Source organism: Rhinoderma darwinii, chromosome 2, assembly GCF_050947455.1.
Source record: "Rhinoderma darwinii isolate aRhiDar2 chromosome 2, aRhiDar2.hap1, whole genome shotgun sequence".
Classification (NCBI taxonomy): Eukaryota; Metazoa; Chordata; class Amphibia; order Anura; family Rhinodermatidae; genus Rhinoderma; species Rhinoderma darwinii.
The window spans coordinates 317967681-317981558 of NC_134688.1; the positions used below are offsets into that span (position 1 = coordinate 317967681).

At 48.3% G+C, this 13878-nt stretch overlaps 7 non-coding genes across 7 annotated transcripts; all 7 read right to left on the reverse strand.

Annotated features, from left to right (window-relative positions):
* Positions 1–503: 503 nt before the first annotated feature.
* Positions 504–694, reverse strand: LOC142747539 (U2 spliceosomal RNA). Its single transcript, XR_012881843.1, has one exon. It is a non-coding gene; the product is annotated as a U2 spliceosomal RNA (small nuclear RNA).
* Positions 695–1958: 1264 nt separating this feature from the next.
* LOC142747417 (U2 spliceosomal RNA) lies at positions 1959–2149 on the reverse strand. The gene has a single exon (XR_012881739.1). It is a non-coding gene; the product is annotated as a U2 spliceosomal RNA (small nuclear RNA).
* A 3975-nt stretch (positions 2150–6124) lies between these two features.
* Positions 6125–6315, reverse strand: LOC142747540 (U2 spliceosomal RNA). Its single transcript, XR_012881844.1, has one exon. It is a non-coding gene; the product is annotated as a U2 spliceosomal RNA (small nuclear RNA).
* A 1254-nt stretch (positions 6316–7569) lies between these two features.
* LOC142747418 (U2 spliceosomal RNA) lies at positions 7570–7760 on the reverse strand. The gene has a single exon (XR_012881740.1). It is a non-coding gene; the product is annotated as a U2 spliceosomal RNA (small nuclear RNA).
* A 1606-nt stretch (positions 7761–9366) lies between these two features.
* Positions 9367–9558, reverse strand: LOC142747545 (U2 spliceosomal RNA). Its single transcript, XR_012881847.1, has one exon. It is a non-coding gene; the product is annotated as a U2 spliceosomal RNA (small nuclear RNA).
* A 1269-nt stretch (positions 9559–10827) lies between these two features.
* LOC142747419 (U2 spliceosomal RNA) lies at positions 10828–11018 on the reverse strand. Its single transcript, XR_012881741.1, has one exon. It is a non-coding gene; the product is annotated as a U2 spliceosomal RNA (small nuclear RNA).
* Positions 11019–12612: 1594 nt separating this feature from the next.
* On the reverse strand, positions 12613–12804 carry LOC142747546 (U2 spliceosomal RNA). Its single transcript, XR_012881848.1, has one exon. It is a non-coding gene; the product is annotated as a U2 spliceosomal RNA (small nuclear RNA).
* Positions 12805–13878: the final 1074 nt, after the last annotated feature.

Sequence of the window (13878 nt, forward strand, 5' to 3'; positions counted from 1 at the left end):
GTTGCAACTGCAATTCTTACTTCTTCTTGAAATGTAGGGACCACAGTACATTCCATCACATCCATCTAGTGTACACAGGTAGGTCCATTGTGACGGGCGGGCGGGCGGGCGGGCGGGCTGGCTGGCTGCTTTAATGGCTGTTTGCTGTTCCCCTACTCCACTCCACTATTTGACTATGGTGCTGCATCAATCAGTGGCTGGCTCAGGTGCAGCTCTTTAACCTACCTAGGAGGGAGGGCGGAGAGAAGACAAGGAAGGTGAATGAGCTGTTCCAATGTGAAATGCCGGAAACACAGAAACACAGACGACACAAAACAAGAGGTGGCAATGCATTAATTAATTGCATTTAATAAATTAGCTCATTATCACACATGACTGTACAAATGCATTGTCCAACAGGTGTTGAAATAATGGGATTAAAAGGGGAGATCCCATCCGAAAGACAAAAACAATGGCAAACACAAAAAGCACTTTTGGAATCTGATTTTAGTAAACACATAAGGAAAGGGTGCACCGGTCCTGGAAATACTGCAATACCAGGTCAATGCGTGGAGTGGACAGAGCAAGCTCTATTTCCATCTCCCTGTTCTAAAAATCCATTTAATATATGGTCCCCAGATAGGGGACGTATCAGATATTAAACTGATAAGAACAGATACTACACTTGATCTTAGCCAACAGGCCGAGAAGCGATAACCCGAACGTGCCGCGCGTTGACCGAGCCTGCCCAATACTGCTGTTCACCCCTTGCAGCGATTCAGCCTACTCCTAGGCAATTCCATGGGGACCTGCAGGCTCACACACACTCACAGCTACGCGGGAGGTGAATAAAGGCCAGAGAGGAAGCAAGACAGGATTTGCTTCTTTTGCTTGCACCACAATGCAGTGCTGAAAGAGGAGGAATCGACATAAAAACGCCTTCCTGGCAACGCCCAAATGCCCTCCTGCCGTGCAAACACTGGCAGCAGCAGCAGCAGCAGCAGCAGCAGTAAGTGCATGCCCACTGCCACCCCTTCTCCTTTCACACCTTGTATCAGCTTTAATCCAGTCCAGTGCTGCCTGCTGAGCAGCACTGACCAACACTGCCTGGGCCCAGGCTTTTATCTCTGAGGCCCCATTATGATGTCAGAAAGCTGGCTCTGGCTCCTGAGGTCTCCACTATGACACGTGCAAAGTTCCGTCTGAACTTTATATAAGACGGTGCGGCTCAGTCAGTCACTCAGTGTTGCCTGAGAGGGCAACACTGCAACAGCCGGCCCCCAGGCTGTCTTTTTTTTGCACAGCTAGTTGCCTCCAGGAGGCCACAAGAGGGAGACAAGGGACTGCAAAATGGAAAATAGGCATCCACCAACTTTACAGACAACTTGTTCTCCTTGCTCCTACAACCTCCATCCTTGCACAGTTTGTTATTCTTCCAGGTAACATAGTAACAAATCCAAATTGCTGCTCTCTTTGTAGGCAAGCAAGGGTTTGTCTTACTTCTTCTTGAAATGTAGGGACCACAGTACATTCCATCACATCCATCTAGTGTACACAGGTAGGTCCATTGTGACGGGCGGGCGGGCGGGCGGGCGGGCTGGCTGCTTTAATGGCTGTTTGCTGTTCCCCTACTCCACTCCACTATTTGACTATGGTGCTGCATCAATCAGTGGCTGGCTCAGGTGCAGCTCTTTAACCTACCTAGGAGGGAGGGCGGAGAGAAGACAAGGAAGGTGAATGAGCTGTTCCAATGTGAAATGCCGGAAACACAGAAACACAGACGACACAAAACAAGAGGTGGCAATGTATTAATTAATTGCATTTAATAAATTAGCTCATTATCACACATGACTGTACAAATGCATTGTCCAACAGGTGTTGAAATAATGGGATTAAAAGGGGAGATCCCATCCGAAAGACAAAAACAATGGCAAACACAAAAAGCACTTTTGGAATCTGATTTTAGTAAACACATAAGGAAAGGGTGCACCGGTCCTGGAAATACTGCAATACCAGGTCAATGCGTGGAGTGGACAGAGCAAGCTCTATTTCCATCTCCCTGTTCTAAAAATCCATTTAATATATGGTCCCCAGATAGGGGACGTATCAGATATTAAACTGATAAGAACAGATACTACACTTGATCTTAGCCAAAAGGCCGAGAAGCGATAACCCGAACGTGCCGCACGTTGACCGAGCCTGCCCAATACTGCTGTTCACCCCTTGCAGCGATTCAGCCTACTCCTAGGCAATTCCATGGGGCCCTGCAGGCACACACACACTCACAGCTACGCGGGAGGTGAATAAAGGACGGAGAGGAAGCAAGACAGGATTTGCTTCTTTTGCTTGCACCACAATGCAGTGCTGAAAGAGGAGGAATCGACATAAAAACGCCTTCCTGGCAACGCCCAAATGCCCTCCTGCCGTCAGTGGCGGATTAAGTAGACCATGGGCCCTGGGCTGTTACCCAAACTTGGGCCCCCCTTCCTCACCGTAACTATTTTTAACACTACCTTTTTGGGCAAGCATTAACAGTGTTACGATTCCCCTTGTCACAGCGCGGTGTCCCTACATACTGACAGGATCACACTGTGCAGGGACACAACCTCCTGACAAGGGGAATTGTCTATCAGTTCTGGACCGCAGAAAGACTTTTTGTGAAATACAAGGATTTCCTATAATAAACATGTCAGGAGAGGTGACAGATTCTCTATAAATCTAGTGACTCACAGGTGACGACGTCTCAGATTCTAGTAGTTTTTTTCCTCTTTTCTTCTCCATCCGGTCCAGCGCTCATGACGACTTCTCCCGGCCATGACTCATTTCTGCAGAATTTGCCACTTAGACGTCTCCTCACTTTTCCAACATTTCCACACCTATAAACGAAAATAAAGTTATCATGGTGCCACATACTGTGCCCCTAAATATAATAGCACCAAACACTGCGCGCCTGAATATAATAATACCACACACTGTAAAACACCACATACACACAGCCCCCTGTACATAGTGCCACACACAGCCCCTGTAGATATTACACACCCCCATAGATATCGCCATACACAGCCCCCTCTATATATCACACATCCCCCTCGTAGAGAGCGTTACACACAGCCCCCTATAGATAGTGCCATACAGCCCCCCTGTAGAGAGCGCCACACAGCCCTCCCCCTCTTGTAAATAGCACCAAAAAGCCCCCCCTATAAAGAGCGCCACACACATACCACGGTGGATAGCACTACACAGCCCCCCCTTGCCTCACAGCGCTCCCCCTTGTATATAGTGCCTCACAGCGCTCCCCCTTGTATATAGTGCCTCACAGCGCTCCCCCTTGTATATAGTGCCTCACAGCGCTCCCCCTTGTATATAGTGCCTCACAGCGCTCCCCCTTGTATATAGTGCCTCACAGCGCTCCCCCTTGTATATAGTGCCTCACAGCGCTCCCCCTTGTATATAGTTTCCTCACAGCGCTCCCCCTTGTATATAGTGCCTCACAGCGCTCCCCCTTGTATATAGTGCCACACAGCGCTCCCCCTTGTATATAGTGCCACAAGGTTATGTACACATTTAAAAACTTTATATTATAATTATATATATATATATATATAGTATGTGTGTGTATCAGTGTGATTGATTGATTTTATTAAAAAATATTTTTACTCTTTCAGATACGGCTGCTTTGTATCCTGTATCCGTCAGGTCAGCAGGACTGACGGGATCAGTGACACGCAGGATCCACCTCAAATCTATCACATCTAAGATTATAATTTAGCGCAGGGCCCGTTTCACTGATCCCGTCAGTCCTGCTGACCTGACGGATACAGGATACAAAGCAGCTGTATCTCAAAAAGTGAAAATATTTTTTAATAAAACGTAATTACAAAGTTGCACCAAACACACATTTTTATTAAAAAAAAATAAAACCGACGTGATTTTTGCGACGTTTTTTCCGTAGACAATGCAGGTTTCGTTTTTTATCGTTTTTATGCACACATTTTTTGCCATTTTAGAATTTTTATTCATAAAGTTTGAAAATAATAGTAAAAAAATAAGCTTTTTTACGTTTCAGCTATTTTTTTTTTTTGGTAATAACAGTTTTACCCTAAAATAGACCTTTTATTTGTGATCGTCATTGTCTACCGTAAATTTTAATATATTACATGTCTATATTAGGGTAATTGGGTCAGCGCTAGCGTTACAACAATGATTGGCGGGGGGGGAACGTTTTTTTTGGGGTGGGTATTTTATGTGTATTTATTATTTAATTTTTTTTTTGCACTTTACTATTTTTTATTACTATGTTCTGATCCTCAAAAGGTCAAAAAAGACCTTTGGGGAACTTTATATCTACTTTTTCTTTGTTTTACACCATGTTTTTCCACTGTAACTGGAGCTGCACAGCAGCCCCAGTTACAGGGGAAATCAGCCCTCTCACAGTGACGATTGTCACTAATAGGGCTGTGCTGGGTCTAGTAAGACCCAGCAACAGTCTGCCACTAACGGCACCCGGCGATCATGTGACCTGTCACATGATCACCGGGAGGAATAGAGACAGCGCCGCTGCTGCTGTCTCTATTCCTGTACACAGCGTTCATTGAACGCTGTGTAAAAGAGATCAGAGAAGACAGAAGCCGCGAAAGCTGCTTCTATCCTCTCCTCAGGGTCCCCGGCAGTCACTGACAGCCGGAGACCCGACATTCAGCTGCCCGATCGCGCGGGCAGCAAGTTAAAACCCGAGCCATAGACTTTCTACGGCTCGGGTTTTAAGCACCCGTCCCTGACCGCTGGCCGTAAAAATACAGCCAGCGGTCAGGAACCAGTTGGGCAGGAGGATAAGCCTGTACTGACCTCAGCGCCGGTGACCGCCCGCCGGCTCTTCTCTTGCTGCTTTGGAGTAACAGAACAGCCGTCCGTCGCTGTTCTGTTACTCAATGGCGGCGGCCCGCACTGTCAGGGAGGCGTGTCCTACCCCTGGATCCCGGCGAATTCCCTGCTCCTCCCCATCTTCGGCCGTTAGCAGCGCTAGCGCGCTGAATAGATTTAAGAGATAATGTGCGTTTCGGGCTGCCATGGGCCCCCTGGGAGCCTCGGGCCCCGGGCGGCCGCCCGAAACGCCCATATGATAATCCGCCACTGCCTGCCGTGCAAACACTGGCAGCAGCAGCAGCAGTAAGTGCATGCCCACTGCCACCCCTTCTCCTTTCACACCTTGTATCAGCTTTAATCCAGTCCAGTGCTGCCTGCTGAGCAGCACTGATCAACACTGCCTGGGCCCAGGCTTTTATCTCTGAGGCCCCATTATGATGTCAGAAAGCTGGCTCTGGCTCCTGAGGTCTCCACTATGACACGTGCAAAGTTCCGTCTGAACTTTATATAAGACGGTGCGGCTCAGTCAGTCACTCAGTGTTGCCTGAGAGGGCAACACTGCAACAGCCGGCCCCCAGGCTGTCTTTTTTTTTGCACAGCTAGTTGCCTCCAGGAGGCCACAAGAAGGAGACAAGGGACTGCAAAATGGAAAATAGGCATCCACCAACTTTACAGACAACTTGTTCTCCTTGCTCCTACAACCTCCATCCTTGCACAGTTTGTTATTCTTCCAGGTAACATAGTAACAAATCCAAATTGCTGCTCTCTTTGTAGGCAAGCAAGGGTTTGTTGCAACTGCAATTCTTACTTCTTCTTGAAATGTAGGGACCACAGTACATTCCATCACATCCATCTAGTGTACACAGGTAGGTCCATTGTGACGGGCGGGCGGGCGGGCTGGCTGCTTTAATGGCTGTTTGCTGTTCCCCTACTCCACTCCACTATTTGACTATGGTGCTGCATCAATCAGTGGCTGGCTCAGGTGCAGCTCTTTAACCTACCTAGGAGGGAGGGCGGAGAGAAGACAAGGAAGGTGAATGAGCTGTTCCAATGTGAAATGCCGGAAACACAGAAACACAGACGACACAAAACAAGAGGTGGCAATGTATTAATTAATTGCATTTAATAAATTAGCTCATTATCACACATGACTGTACAAATGCATTGTCCAACAGGTGTTGAAATAATGGGATTAAAAGGGGAGATCCCATCCGAAAGACAAAAACAATGGCAAACACAAAAAGCACTTTTGGAATCTGATTTTAGTAAACACATAAGGAAAGGGTGCACCGGTCCTGGAAATACTGCAATACCAGGTCAATGTGTGGAGTGGACAGAGCAAGCTCTATTTCCATCTCCCTGTTCTAAAAATCCATTTAATATATGGTCCCCAGATAGGGGACGTATCAGATATTAAACTGATAAGAACAGATACTACACTTGATCTTAGCCAAAAGGCCGAGAAGCGATAACCCGAACGTGCCGCGCGTTGACCGAGCCTGCCCAATACTGCTGTTCACCCCTTGCAGCGATTCAGCCTACTCCTAGGCAATTCCATGGGGCCCTGCAGGCTCACACACACTCACAGCTACGCGGGAGGTGAATAAAGGCCGGAGAGGAAGCAAGACAGGATTTGCTTCTTTTGCTTGCACCACAATGCAGTGCTGAAAGAGGAGGAATCGACATAAAAACGCCTTCCTGGCAACGCCCAAATGCCCTCCTGCCGTGCAAACACTGGCAGCAGCAGCAGCAGCAGCAGTAAGTGCATGCCCACTGCCACCCCTTCTCCTTTCACACCTTGTATCAGCTTTAATCCAGTCCAGTGCTGCCTGCTGAGCAGCACTGACCAACACTGCCTGGGCCCAGGCTTTTATCTCTGAGGCCCCATTATGATGTCAGAAAGCTGGCTCTGGCTCCTGAGGTCTCCACTATGACACGTGCAAAGTTCCGTCTGAACTTTATATAAGACGGTGCGGCTCAGTCAGTCACTCAGTGTTGCCTGAGAGGGCAACACTGCAACAGCCGGCCCCCAGGCTGTCTTTTTTTTGCACAGCTAGTTGCCTCCAGGAGGCCACAAGAGGGAGACAAGGGACTGCAAAATGGAAAATAGGCATCCACCAACTTTACAGACAACTTGTTCTCCTTGCTCCTACAACCTCCATCCTTGCACAGTTTGTTATTCTTCCAGGTAACATAGTAACAAATCCAAATTGCTGCTCTCTTTGTAGGCAAGCAAGGGTTTGTCTTACTTCTTCTTGAAATGTAGGGACCACAGTACATTCCATCACATCCATCTAGTGTACACAGGTAGGTCCATTGTGACGGGCGGGCGGGCGGGCGGGCTGGCTGCTTTAATGGCTGTTTGCTGTTCCCCTACTCCACTCCACTATTTGACTATGGTGCTGCATCAATCAGTGGCTGGCTCAGGTGCAGCTCTTTAACCTACCTAGGAGGGAGGGCGGAGAGAAGACAAGGAAGGTGAATGAGCTGTTCCAATGTGAAATGCCGGAAACACAGAAACACAGACGACACAAAACAAGAGGTGGCAATGTATTAATTAATTGCATTTAATAAATTAGCTCATTATCACACATGACTGTACAAATGCATTGTCCAACAGGTGTTGAAATAATGGGATTAAAAGGGGAGATCCCATCCGAAAGACAAAAACAATGGCAAACACAAAAAGCACTTTTGGAATCTGATTTTAGTAAACACATAAGGAAAGGGTGCACCGGTCCTGGAAATACTGCAATACCAGGTCAATGCGTGGAGTGGACAGAGCAAGCTCTATTTCCATCTCCCTGTTCTAAAAATCCATTTAATATATGGTCCCCAGATAGGGGACGTATCAGATATTAAACTGATAAGAACAGATACTACACTTGATCTTAGCCAAAAGGCCGAGAAGCGATAACCCGAACGGGCCGCGCGTTGACCGAGCCTGCCCAATACTGCTGTTCACCCCTTGCAGCGATTCAGCCTACTCCTAGGCAATTCCATGGGGCCCTGCAGGCTCACACACACTCACAGCTACTAAGCGGGAGGTGAATAAAGGCCGGAGAGGAAGCAAGACAGGATTTGCTTCTTTTGCTTGCACCACAATGCAGTGCTGAAAGAGGAGGAATCGACATAAAAACGCCTTCCTGGCAACGCCCAAATGCCCTCCTGCCGTGCAAACACTGGCAGCAGCAGCAGCAGCAGCAGCAGCAGCAGTAAGTGCATGCCCACTGCCACCCCTTCTCCTTTCACACCTTGTATCAGCTTTAATCCAGTCCAGTGCTGCCTGCTGAGCAGCACTGACCAACACTGCCTGGGCCCAGGCTTTTATCTCTGAGGCCCCATTATGATGTCAGAAAGCTGGCTCTGGCTCCTGAGGTCTCCACTATGACACGTGCAAAGTTCCGTCTGAACTTTATATAAGACGGTGCGGCTCAGTCAGTCACTCAGTGTTGCCTGAGAGGGCAACACTGCAACAGCCGGCCCCCAGGCTGTCTTTTTTTTGCACAGCTAGTTGCCTCCAGGAGGCCACAAGAGGGAGACAAGGGACTGCAAAATGGAAAATAGGCATCCACCAACTTTAGGGTATGTGCACACACACTAATTACGTCCGTATTATACGGACGTATTTTGGCCGCAAGTACCGGACCGAACACAGTGCAGGGAGCCGGGCTCCTAGCATCATACTTATGTACGATGCTAGGAGTCCCTGCCTCGCTGCAGGACAACTGTCACATACTGAAAACATGATTACAGTATGGGACAGTTGTCCGGCAGCGAGGCAGGGACTCCTAGCGTCGTACATAACTATGATGCTAGGAGCCCGGCTCCCTGCACTGAGTTCGGTCCGGAACTTGCGGCCGAAATACGTCCGTATGTAACGGACGTAATTAGTGTGTGTGCACATACCCTTACAGACAACTTGTTCTCCTTGCTCCTACAACCTCCATCCTTGCACAGTTTATTATTCTTCCAGGTAACATAGTAACAAATCCAAATTGCTGCTCTCTTTGTAGGCAAGCAAGGGTTTGTTGCAACTGCAATTCTTACTTCTTCTTGAAATGTAGGGACCACAGTACATTCCATCACATCCATCTAGTGTACACAGGTAGGTCCATTGTGACGGGCGGGCGGGCGGGCTGGCTGCTTTAATGGCTGTTTGCTGTTCCCCTACTCCACTCCACTATTTGACTATGGTGCTGCATCAATCAGTGGCTGGCTCAGGTGCAGCTCTTTAACCTACCTAGGAGGGAGGGCGGAGAGAAGACAAGGAAGGTGAATGAGCTGTTCCAATGTGAAATGCCGGAAACACAGAAACACAGACGACACAAAACAAGAGGTGGCAATGTATTAATTAATTGCATTTAATAAATTAGCTCATTATCACACATGACTGTACAAATGCATTGTCCAACAGGTGTTGAAATAATGGGATTAAAAGGGGAGATCCCATCCGAAAGACAAAAACAATGGCAAACACAAAAAGCACTTTTGGAATCTGATTTTAGTAAACACATAAGGAAAGGGTGCACCGGTCCTGGAAATACTGCAATACCAGGTCAATGCGTGGAGTGGACAGAGCAAGCTCTATTTCCATCTCCCTGTTCTAAAAAATCCATTTAATATATGGTCCCCAGATAGGGGACGTATCAGATATTAAACTGATAAGAACAGATACTACGCTTGATCTTAGCCAAAAGGCCGAGAAGCGATAACCCGAACGGGCCGCGCGTTGACCGAGCCTGCCCAATACTGCTGTTCACCCCTTGCAGCGATTCAGCCTACTCCTAGGCAATTCCATGGGGCCCTGCAGGCTCACACACACTCACAGCTACTAAGCGGGAGGTGAATAAAGGCCGGAGAGGAAGCAAGACAGGATTTGCTTCTTTTGCTTGCACCACAATGCAGTGCTGAAAGAGGAGGAATCGACATAAAAACGCCTTCCTGGCAACGCCCAAATGCCCTCCTGCCGTGCAAACACTGGCAGCAGCAGCAGCAGCAGCAGCAGTAAGTGCATGCCCACTGCCACCCCTTCTCCTTTCACACCTTGTATCAGCTTTAATCCAGTCCAGTGCTGCCTGCTGAGCAGCACTGACCAACACTGCCTGGGCCCAGGCTTTTATCTCTGAGGCCCCATTATGATGTCAGAAAGCTGGCTCTGGCTCCTGAGGTCTCCACTATGACACGTGCAAAGTTCCGTCTGAACTTTATATAAGACGGTGCGGCTCAGTCAGTCACTCAGTGTTGCCTGAGAGGGCAACACTGCAACAGCCGGCCCCCAGGCTGTCTTTTTTTTGCACAGCTAGTTGCCTCCTGGAGGCCACAAGAGGGAGACAAGGGACTGCAAAATGGAAAATAGGCATCCACCAACTTTACAGACAACTTGTTCTCCTTGCTCCTACAACCTCCATCCTTGCACAGTTTGTTATTCTTCCAGGTAACATAGTAACAAATCCAAATTGCTGCTCTCTTTGTAGGCAAGCAAGGGTTTGTTGCAACTGCAATTCTTACTTCTTCTTGAAATGTAGGGACCACAGTACATTCCATCACATCCATCTAGTGTACACAGGTAGGTCCATTGTGACGGGCGGGCGGGCGGGCTGGCTGCTTTAATGGCTGTTTGCTGTTCCCCTACTCCACTCCACTATTTGACTATGGTGCTGCATCAATCAGTGGCTGGCTCAGGTGCAGCTCTTTAACCTACCTAGGAGGGAGGGCGGAGAGAAGACAAGGAAGGTGAATGAGCTGTTCCAATGTGAAATGCCGGAAACACAGAAACACAGACGACACAAAACAAGAGGTGGCAATGTATTAATTAATTGCATTTAATAAATTAGCTCATTATCACACATGACTGTACAAATGCATTGTCCAACAGGTGTTGAAATAATGGGATTAAAAGGGGAGATCCCATCCAAAAGACAAAAACAATGGCAAACACAAAAAGCACTTTTGGAATCTGATTTTAGTAAACACATAAGGAAAGGGTGCACCGGTCCTGGAAATACTGCAATACCAGGTCAATGCGTGGAGTGGACAGAGCAAGCTCTATTTCCATCTCCCTGTTCTAAAAATCCATTTAATATATGGTCCCCAGATAGGGGACGTATCAGATATTAAACTGATAAGAACAGATACTACACTTGATCTTAGCCAAAAGGCCGAGAAGCGATAACCCGAACGGGCCGCGCGTTGACCGAGCCTGCCCAATACTGCTGTTCACCCCTTGCAGCGATTCAGCCTACTCCTAGGCAATTCCATGGGGCCCTGCAGGCTCACACACACTCACAGCTACTAAGCGGGAGGTGAATAAAGGCCGGAGAGGAAGCAAGACAGGATTTGCTTCTTTTGCTTGCACCTCAATGCAGTGCTGAAAGAGGAGGAATCGACATAAAAACGCCTTCCTGGCAACGCCCAAATGCCCTCCTGCCGTGCAAACACTGGCAGCAGCAGCAGCAGCAGTAAGTGCATGCCCACTGCCACCCCTTCTCCTTTCACACCTTGTATCAGCTTTAATCCAGTCCAGTGCTGCCTGCTGAGCAGCACTGACCAACACTGCCTGGGCCCAGGCTTTTATCTCTGAGGCCCCATTATGATGTCAGAAAGCTGGCTCTGGCTCCTGAGGTCTCCACTATGACACGTGCAAAGTTCCGTCTGAACTTTATATAAGACGGTGCGGCTCAGTCAGTCACTCAGTGTTGCCTGAGAGGGCAACACTGCAACAGCCGGCCCCCAGGCTGTCTTTTTTTTGCACAGCTAGTTGCCTCCAGGAGGCCACAAGAGGGAGACAAGGGACTGCAAAATGGAAAATAGGCATCCACCAACTTTAGGGTATGTGCACACACACTAATTACGTCCGTATTATACGGACGTATTTTGGCCGCAAGTACCGGACCGAACACAGTGCAGGGAGCCGGGCTCCTAGCATCATACTTATGTACGATGCTAGGAGTCCCTGCCTCGCTGCAGGACAACTGTCACATACTGAAAACATGATTACAGTATGGGACAGTTGTCCGGCAGCGAGGCAGGGACTCCTAGCGTCGTACATAACTATGATGCTAGGAGCCCGGCTCCCTGCACTGAGTTCGGTCCGGAACTTGCGGCCGAAATACGTCCGTATGTAACGGACGTAATTAGTGTGTGTGCACATACCCTTACAGACAACTTGTTCTCCTTGCTCCTACAACCTCCATCCTTGCACAGTTTATTATTCTTCCAGGTAACATAGTAACAAATCCAAATTGCTGCTCTCTTTGTAGGCAAGCAAGGGTTTGTTGCAACTGCAATTCTTACTTCTTCTTGAAATGTAGGGACCACAGTACATTCCATCACATCCATCTAGTGTACACAGGTAGGTCCATTGTGACGGGCGGGCGGGCGGGCTGGCTGCTTTAATGGCTGTTTGCTGTTCCCCTACTCCACTCCACTATTTGACTATGGTGCTGCATCAATCAGTGGCTGGCTCAGGTGCAGCTCTTTAACCTACCTAGGAGGGAGGGCGGAGAGAAGACAAGGAAGGTGAATGAGCTGTTCCAATGTGAAATGCCGGAAACACAGAAACACAGACGACACAAAACAAGAGGTGGCAATGTATTAATTAATTGCATTTAATAAATTAGCTCATTATCACACATGACTGTACAAATGCATTGTCCAACAGGTGTTGAAATAATGGGATTAAAAGGGGAGATCCCATCCGAAAGACAAAAACAATGGCAAACACAAAAAGCACTTTTGGAATCTGATTTTAGTAAACACATAAGGAAAGGGTGCACCGGTCCTGGAAATACTGCAATACCAGGTCAATGCGTGGAGTGGACAGAGCAAGCTCTATTTCCATCTCCCTGTTCTAAAAAATCCATTTAATATATGGTCCCCAGATAGGGGACGTATCAGATATTAAACTGATAAGAACAGATACTACGCTTGATCTTAGCCAAAAGGCCGAGAAGCGATAACCCGAACGGGCCGCGCGTTGACCGAGCCTGCCCAATACTGCTGTTCACCCCTTGCAGCGATTCAGCCTACTCCTAGGCAATTCCATGGGGCCCTGCAGGCTCACACACACTCACAGCTACTAAGCGGGAGGTGAATAAAGGCCGGAGAGGAAGCAAGACAGGATTTGCTTCTTTTGCTTGCACCACAATGCAGTGCTGAAAGAGGAGGAATCGACATAAAAACGCCTTCCTGGCAACGCCCAAATGCCCTCCTGCCGTGCAAACACTGGCAGCAGCAGCAGCAGCAGCAGCAGTAAGTGCATGCCCACTGCCACCCCTTCTCCTTTCACACCTTGTATCAGCTTTAATCCAGTCCAGTGCTGCCTGCTGAGCAGCACTGACCAACACTGCCTGGGCCCAGGCTTTTATCTCTGAGGCCCCATTATGATGTCAGAAAGCTGGCTCTGGCTCCTGAGGTCTCCACTATGACACGTGCAAAGTTCCGTCTGAACTTTATATAAGACGGTGCGGCTCAGTCAGTCACTCAGTGTTGCCTGAGAGGGCAACACTGCAACAGCCGGCCCCCAGGCTGTCTTTTTTTTGCACAGCTAGTTGCCTCCTGGAGGCCACAAGAGGGAGACAAGGGACTGCAAAATGGAAAATAGGCATCCACCAACTTTACAGACAACTTGTTCTCCTTGCTCCTACAACCTCCATCCTTGCACAGTTTGTTATTCTTCCAGGTAACATAGTAACAAATCCAAATTGCTGCTCTCTTTGTAGGCAAGCAAGGGTTTGTTGCAACTGCAATTCTTACTTCTTCTTGAAATGTAGGGACCACAGTACATTCCATCACATCCATCTAGTGTACACAGGTAGGTCCATTGTGACGGGCGGGCGGGCGGGCTGGCTGCTTTAATGGCTGTTTGCTGTTCCCCTACTCCACTCCACTATTTGACTATGGTGCTGCATCAATCAGTGGCTGGCTCAGGTGCAGCTCTTTAACCTACCTAGGAGGGAGGGCGGAGAGAAGACAAGGAAGGTGAATGAGCTGTTCCAATGTGAAATGCCGGAAACACAGAAACACAGACGA